The sequence below is a fragment of the Diachasmimorpha longicaudata genome, unplaced genomic scaffold (genome assembly GCF_034640455.1).
Source record: "Diachasmimorpha longicaudata isolate KC_UGA_2023 unplaced genomic scaffold, iyDiaLong2 ctg00000175.1, whole genome shotgun sequence".
Taxonomy (NCBI): Eukaryota; Metazoa; Arthropoda; class Insecta; order Hymenoptera; family Braconidae; genus Diachasmimorpha; species Diachasmimorpha longicaudata.
Genome location: NW_026973975.1, coordinates 7,501 through 15,000, shown reverse-complemented (window position 1 = coordinate 15,000; position 7,500 = coordinate 7,501).

The window sequence follows — 7,500 nt, the reverse complement described above, 5'->3', positions numbered from 1 at the left end:
ATCAAAAAGAACTACGAATGGGGACTTAGAATAATTTTTCATTTTTCCCAACGTTTAAAATAATCACATTGAAAATATCTTAAAATGGGAAAAATAGTATACTTCTTCCTTCTACAAGTCGAAGTATAGAAAAATCATTGAGTTTTCGTAGTTTCAGTCGATTTATCGTTAGCCATGTACTAAGCAATACGAATCAAAAAGAACTACGAATGGGGACTTAGAATAATTTTTCATTTTTCCCAACTTTGAAAATAATCACTTGAAAAAAATCTTAGAATCCAAAGAATAGTATACTTGATCGTTCTACAAGTCGAAAATTGGAAAAATAAGTGATATTTTCGCTTGATGCTATTTTTGTCGGTATGCAAAATCGTTGTCAAGATTCTCAAACCTTAAAATCAGGCCAGCCGGCAATTGGCGGGTGAAAATTTCAATCAATTCCCATTCCTCACATCAAACTATGCATATAACAATAGCTTTTATGCTGAATGACGGCTATCCGGCTGTCCCTATCCAAAAATTGAGAAATCCATAAGTGTCCCTACCTACTTTGCGCCGAAGCAATACGAATCAAAAAGAACTACGAATGGGGACTTAGAATAATTTTTCATTTTTCCCAACTTTGAAAATAATCACTTGAAAAAAATCTTAGAATCCAAAGAATAGTACACTTGATCGTTCTACAAGTCGAAAATTGGAAAAATAAGTGATATTTTTGCTTGATGCTATTTTTGTCGGTATGCAAAATCGTTGTCAAGATTCTCAAACCTTAAAATCAGGCCAGCCGGCAATTGGCGGGTGAAAATTTCAATCAATTCCCATTCCTCACATCAAACTATGCATATAACAATAGCTTTTATGCTGAATGACGGCTATCCGGCTGTCCCTATCCAAAAATTGAGAAATCCATAAGTGTCCCTACCTACTTTGCGCCGAAGCAATACGAATCAAAAAGAACTACGAATGGGGACTTAGAATAATTTTTCATTTTTCCCAACTTTGAAAATAATCACTTGAAAAAAATCTTAGAATCCAAAGAATAGTACACTTGATCGTTCTACAAGTCGAAAATTGGAAAAATAAGTGATATTTTTGCTTGATGCTATTTTTGTCGGTATGCAAAATCGTTGTCAAGATTCTCAAACCTTAAAATCAGGCCAGCCGGCAATTGGCGGGTGAAAATTTCAATCAATTCCCATTCCTCACATCAAACTATGCATATAACAATAGCTTTTATGCTGAATGACGGCTATCCGGCTGTCCCTATCCAAAAATTGAGAAAGCCATAAGTGTCCCTACCTACTTTGCGCCGAAGCAATACGAATCAAAAAGAACTACGAATGGGGACTTAGAATAATTTTTCATTTTTCCCAACTTTGAAAATAATCACTTGAAAAAAATCTTAGAATCCAAAGAATAGTACACTTGATCGTTCTACAAGTCGAAAATTGGAAAAATAAGTGATATTTTTGCTTGATGCTATTTTTGTCGGTATGCAAAATCGTTGTCAAGATTCTCAAACCTTAAAATCAGGCCAGCCGGCAATTGGCGGGTGAAAATTTCAATCAATTCCCATTCCTCACATCAAACTATGCATATAACAATAGCTTTTATGCTGAATGACGGCTATCCGGCTGTCCCTATCCAAAAATTGAGAAATCCATAAGTGTCCCTACCTACTTTGCGCCGAAGCAATACGAATCAAAAAGAACTACGAATGGGGACTTAGAATAATTTTTCATTTTTCCCAACTTTGAAAATAATCACTTGAAAAAAATCTTAGAATCCAAAGAATAGTATACTTGATCGTTCTACAAGTCGAAAATTGGAAAAATAAGTGATATTTTCGCTTGATGCTATTTTTGTCGGTATGCAAAATCGTTGTCAAGATTCTCAAACCTTAAAATCAGGCCAGCCGGCAATTGGCGGGTGAAAATTTCAATCAATTCCCATTCCTCACATCAAACTATGCATATAACAATAGCTTTTATGCTGAATGACGGCTATCCGGCTGTCCCTATCCAAAAATTGAGAAAGCCATAAGTGTCCCTACCTACTTTGCGCCGAAGCAATACGAATCAAAAAGAACTACGAATGGGGACTTAGAATAATTTTTCATTTTTCCCAACGTTTAAAATAATCACATTGAAAATATCTTAAAATGGGAAAAATAGTATACTTCTTCCTTCTACAAGTCGAAGTATAGAAAAATCATTGAGTTTTCGTAGTTTCAGTCGATTTATCGTTAGCCAAGTACTAAGCAATACGAATCAAAAAGAACTACGAATGGGGACTTAGAATAATTTTTCATTTTTCCCAACTTTGAAAATAATCACTTGAAAAAAATCTTAGAATCCAAAGAATAGTATACTTGATCGTTCTACAAGTCGAAAATTGGAAAAATAAGTGATATTTTCGCTTGATGCTATTTTTGTCGGTATGCAAAATCGTTGTCAAGATTCTCAAACCTTAAAATCAGGCCAGCCGGCAATTGGCGGGTGAAAATTTCAATCAATTCCCATTCCTCACATCAAACTATGCATATAACAATAGCTTTTATGCTGAATGACGGCTATCCGGCTGTCCCTATCCAAAAATTGAGAAATCCATAAGTGTCCCTACCTACTTTGCGCCGAAGCAATACGAATCAAAAAGAACTACGAATGGGGACTTAGAATAATTTTTCATTTTTCCCAACTTTGAAAATAATCACTTGAAAAAAATCTTAGAATCCAAAGAATAGTACACTTGATCGTTCTACAAGTCGAAAATTGGAAAAATAAGTGATATTTTTGCTTGATGCTATTTTTGTCGGTATGCAAAATCGTTGTCAAGATTCTCAAACCTTAAAATCAGGCCAGCCGGCAATTGGCGGGTGAAAATTTCAATCAATTCCCATTCCTCACATCAAACTATGCATATAACAATAGCTTTTATGCTGAATGACGGCTATCCGGCTGTCCCTATCCAAAAATTGAGAAATCCATAAGTGTCCCTACCTACTTTGCGCCGAAGCAATACGAATCAAAAAGAACTACGAATGGGGACTTAGAATAATTTTTCATTTTTCCCAACTTTGAAAATAACCACTTGAAAAAAATCTTAGAATCCAAAGAATAGTATACTTGATCGTTCTACAAGTCGAAAATTGGAAAAATAAGTGATATTTTCGCTTGATGCTATTTTTGTCGGTATGCAAAATCGTTGTCAAGATTCTCAAACCTTAAAATCAGGCCAGCCGGCAATTGGCGGGTGAAAATTTCAATCAATTCCCATTCCTCACATCAAACTATGCATATAACAATAGCTTTTATGCTGAATGACGGCTATCCGGCTGTCCCTATCCAAAAATTGAGAAAGCCATAAGTGTCCCTACCTACTTTGCGCCGAAGCAATACGAATCAAAAAGAACTACGAATGGGGACTTAGAATAATTTTTCATTTTTCCCAACTTTGAAAATAATCACTTGAAAAAAATCTTAGAATCCAAAGAATAGTACACTTGATCGTTCTACAAGTCGAAAATTGGAAAAATAAGTGATATTTTTGCTTGATGCTATTTTTGTCGGTATGCAAAATCGTTGTCAAGATTCTCAAACCTTAAAATCAGGCCAGCCGGCAATTGGCGGGTGAAAATTTCAATCAATTCCCATTCCTCACATCAAACTATGCATATAACAATAGCTTTTATGCTGAATGACGGCTATCCGGCTGTCCCTATCCAAAAATTGAGAAATCCATAAGTGTCCCTACCTACTTTGCGCCGAAGCAATACGAATCAAAAAGAACTACGAATGGGGACTTAGAATAATTTTTCATTTTTCCCAACTTTGAAAATAATCACTTGAAAAAAATCTTAGAATCCAAAGAATAGTATACTTGATCGTTCTACAAGTCGAAAATTGGAAAAATAAGTGATATTTTTGCTTGATGCTATTTTTGTCGGTATGCAAAATCGTTGTCAAGATTCTCAAACCTTAAAATCAGGCCAGCCGGCAATTGGCGGGTGAAAATTTCAATCAATTCCCATTCCTCACATCAAACTATGCATATAACAATAGCTTTTATGCTGAATGACGGCTATCCGGCTGTCCCTATCCAAAAATTGAGAAAGCCATAAGTGTCCCTACCTACTTTGCGCCGAAGCAATACGAATCAAAAAGAACTACGAATGGGGACTTAGAATAATTTTTCATTTTTCCCAACTTTGAAAATAATCACTTGAAAAAAATCTTAGAATCCAAAGAATAGTATACTTGATCGTTCTACAAGTCGAAAATTGGAAAAATAAGTGATATTTTTGCTTGATGCTATTTTTGTCGGTATGCAAAATCGTTGTCAAGATTCTCAAACCTTAAAATCAGGCCAGCCGGCAAGTGGCGGGTGAAAATTTCAATCAATTCCCATTCCTCACATCAAACTATGCATATAACAATAGCTTTTATGCTGAATGACGGCTATCCGGCTGTCCCTATCCAAAAATTGAGAAATCCATAAGTGTCCCTACCTACTTTGCGCCGAAGCAATACGAATCAAAAAGAACTACGAATGGGGACTTAGAATAATTTTTCATTTTTCCCAACTTTGAAAATAATCACTTGAAAAAAATCTTAGAATCCAAAGAATAGTATACTTGATCGTTCTACAAGTCGAAAATTGGAAAAATAAGTGATATTTTTGCTTGATTCTATTTTTGTTGGTATGCAAAAATAGCATCACAGAATTTTTAATTGAAAAAAATTATATTCATATATAATTGAATGCATAAAATTAAACTAAATTCTATATAACTAATTTATAATTTATCAGGTAACCGATATTATTAATTTTTAGTGATGACTTGAAAAGTTGATGCTATTTTTGTTGGTATGCAAAAATAGCATCACAGAATTTTTAATTGAAAAAAATATATATTCATATATAATTGAATGCATAAAATTAAACTAAATTCTATATAACTAATTTGTAATTTACCAAGTAACCGATATTATTAATTTTTATTGATGACTTGAAACGTTGATCTTATTTTTGTTGGTATGCAAAAATAGCATCACAGAATTTTTAATTAAAAAAAATATATATTCATATATAATTGAATGCATAAAATTAAACTAAATTCTATACAACTATTTTATAGTTTATCAAGTAACCGATATTATTAATTTTCAATGATGTCTTGGAACGTTGATGCTATTTTTGTTGGTATGCAAAAATAGCATCACAGAATTTTTAATTAAAAAAAATATATCTTCATATATAATTGAATGCATAAAATTAAACTAAATTCTATACAACTATTTTATAGTTTATCAAGTAACCGATATTATTAATTTTCAATGATGTCTTGGAACGTTGATGCTATTTTTGTTGGTATGCAAAAATAGCATCACAGAATTTTTAATTGAAAAAAATTATATTCATATATAATTGAATGCATAAAATTAAACTAAATTCTATACAACTATTTTATAGTTTATCAAGTAACCGATATTATTAATTTTCAATGATGTCTTGGAACGTTGATGCTATTTTTGTTGGTATGCAAAAATAGCATCACAGAATTTTTAATTAAAAAAAATATATATTCATATATAATTGAATGCATAAAATTAAACTAAATTCTATACAACTATTTTATAGTTTATCAAGTAACCGATATTATTAATTTTCAATGATGTCTTGGAACGTTGATGCTATTTTTGTTGGTATGCAAAAATAGCATCACAGAATTTTTAATTGAAAAAAATTATATTCATATATAATTGAATGCATAAAATTAAACTAAATTCTATATAACTAATTTATAATTTACCAAGTAACCGATATTATTAATTTTTATTGATGACTTGAAACGTTGATCCTATTTTTGTTGGTATGCAAAAATAGCATCACAGAATTTTTAATTAAAAAAAATATATATTCATATATAATTGAATCCATAAAATTAAACTAAATTCTATACAACTATTTTATAGTTTATCAAGTAACCGATATTATTAATTTTCAATGATGTCTTGGAACGTTGATGCTATTTTTGTTGGTATGCAAAAATAGCATCACAGAATTTTTAATTGAAAAAAATTATATTCATATATAATTGAATGCATAAAATTAAACTAAATTCTATATAACTAATTTATAATTTATCAGGTAACCGATATTATTAATTTTTAGTGATGACTTGAAAAGTTGATGCTATTTTTGTTGGTATGCAAAAATAGCATCACAGAATTTTTAATTGAAAAAAATATATATTCAGATATAATTGAATGCATAAAATTAAACTAAATTCTATACAACTAATTTATATTTTATCAAGTAACCGATATTATTAATTTTCAATGATGTCTTGAAACGTTGATGCTATTTTTGTTGGTATGCAAAAATAGCATCACAGAATTTTTAATTGAAAAAAATATATATTCAGATATAATTGAATGCATAAAATTAAACTAAATTCTATACAACTAATTTATATTTTATCAAGTAACCGATATTATTAATTTTCAGTGGTGTCTTGGAACGTTGATCCTATTTTTGTTGGTATGCAAAAATAGCATCACAGAATTTTTAATTAAAAAAAATATATATTCATATATAATTGAATGCATAAAATGAAACTAAATTCTATACAACTAATTTATATTTTATCAAGTAACCGATATTATTAATTTTCAATGATGTCTTGGAACGTTGATCCTATTTTTGTTGGTATGCAATAATAGCATCACAGAATTTTTCATTGAAAAAAATATATATTCATATATAATTGAATGCCTAAAATAAAAATAAATTCTATGCAACTAATTTATATTTTATCAAGTAACCGATATTATTAATTTTCAATGATGTCTTGGAACGTTGATGCTATTTTTGTTGGTATGCAAAAATAGCATCACAGAATTTTTCATTGAAAAAAATATATATTCATATATAATTGAATGCCTAAAATAAAAATAAATTCTATGTAACTAATTTATAATTTATCAAGTAACCGATATTATTAATTTTCAATGATGTCTTGGAACGTTGATGCTATTTTTGTTGGTATGCAAAAATAGCATCACAGAATTTTTAATTAAAAAAAATATATATTCATATATAATTGAATGCATAAAATTAAACTAAATTCTATACAACTATTTTATAGTTTATCAAGTAACCGATATTATTAATTTTCAATGATGTCTTGGAACGTTGATGCTATTTTTGTTGGTATGCAAAAATAGCATCACAGAATTTTTAATTGAAAAAAATTATATTCATATATAATTGAATGCATAAAATTAAACTAAATTCTATATAACTAATTTATAATTTACCAAGTAACCGATATTATTAATTTTTATTGATGACTTGAAACGTTGATCCTATTTTTGTTGGTATGCAAAAATAGCATCACAGAATTTTTAATTAAAAAAAATATATATTCATATATAATTGAATCCATAAAATTAAACTAAATTCTATACAACTATTTTATAGTTTATCAAGTAACCG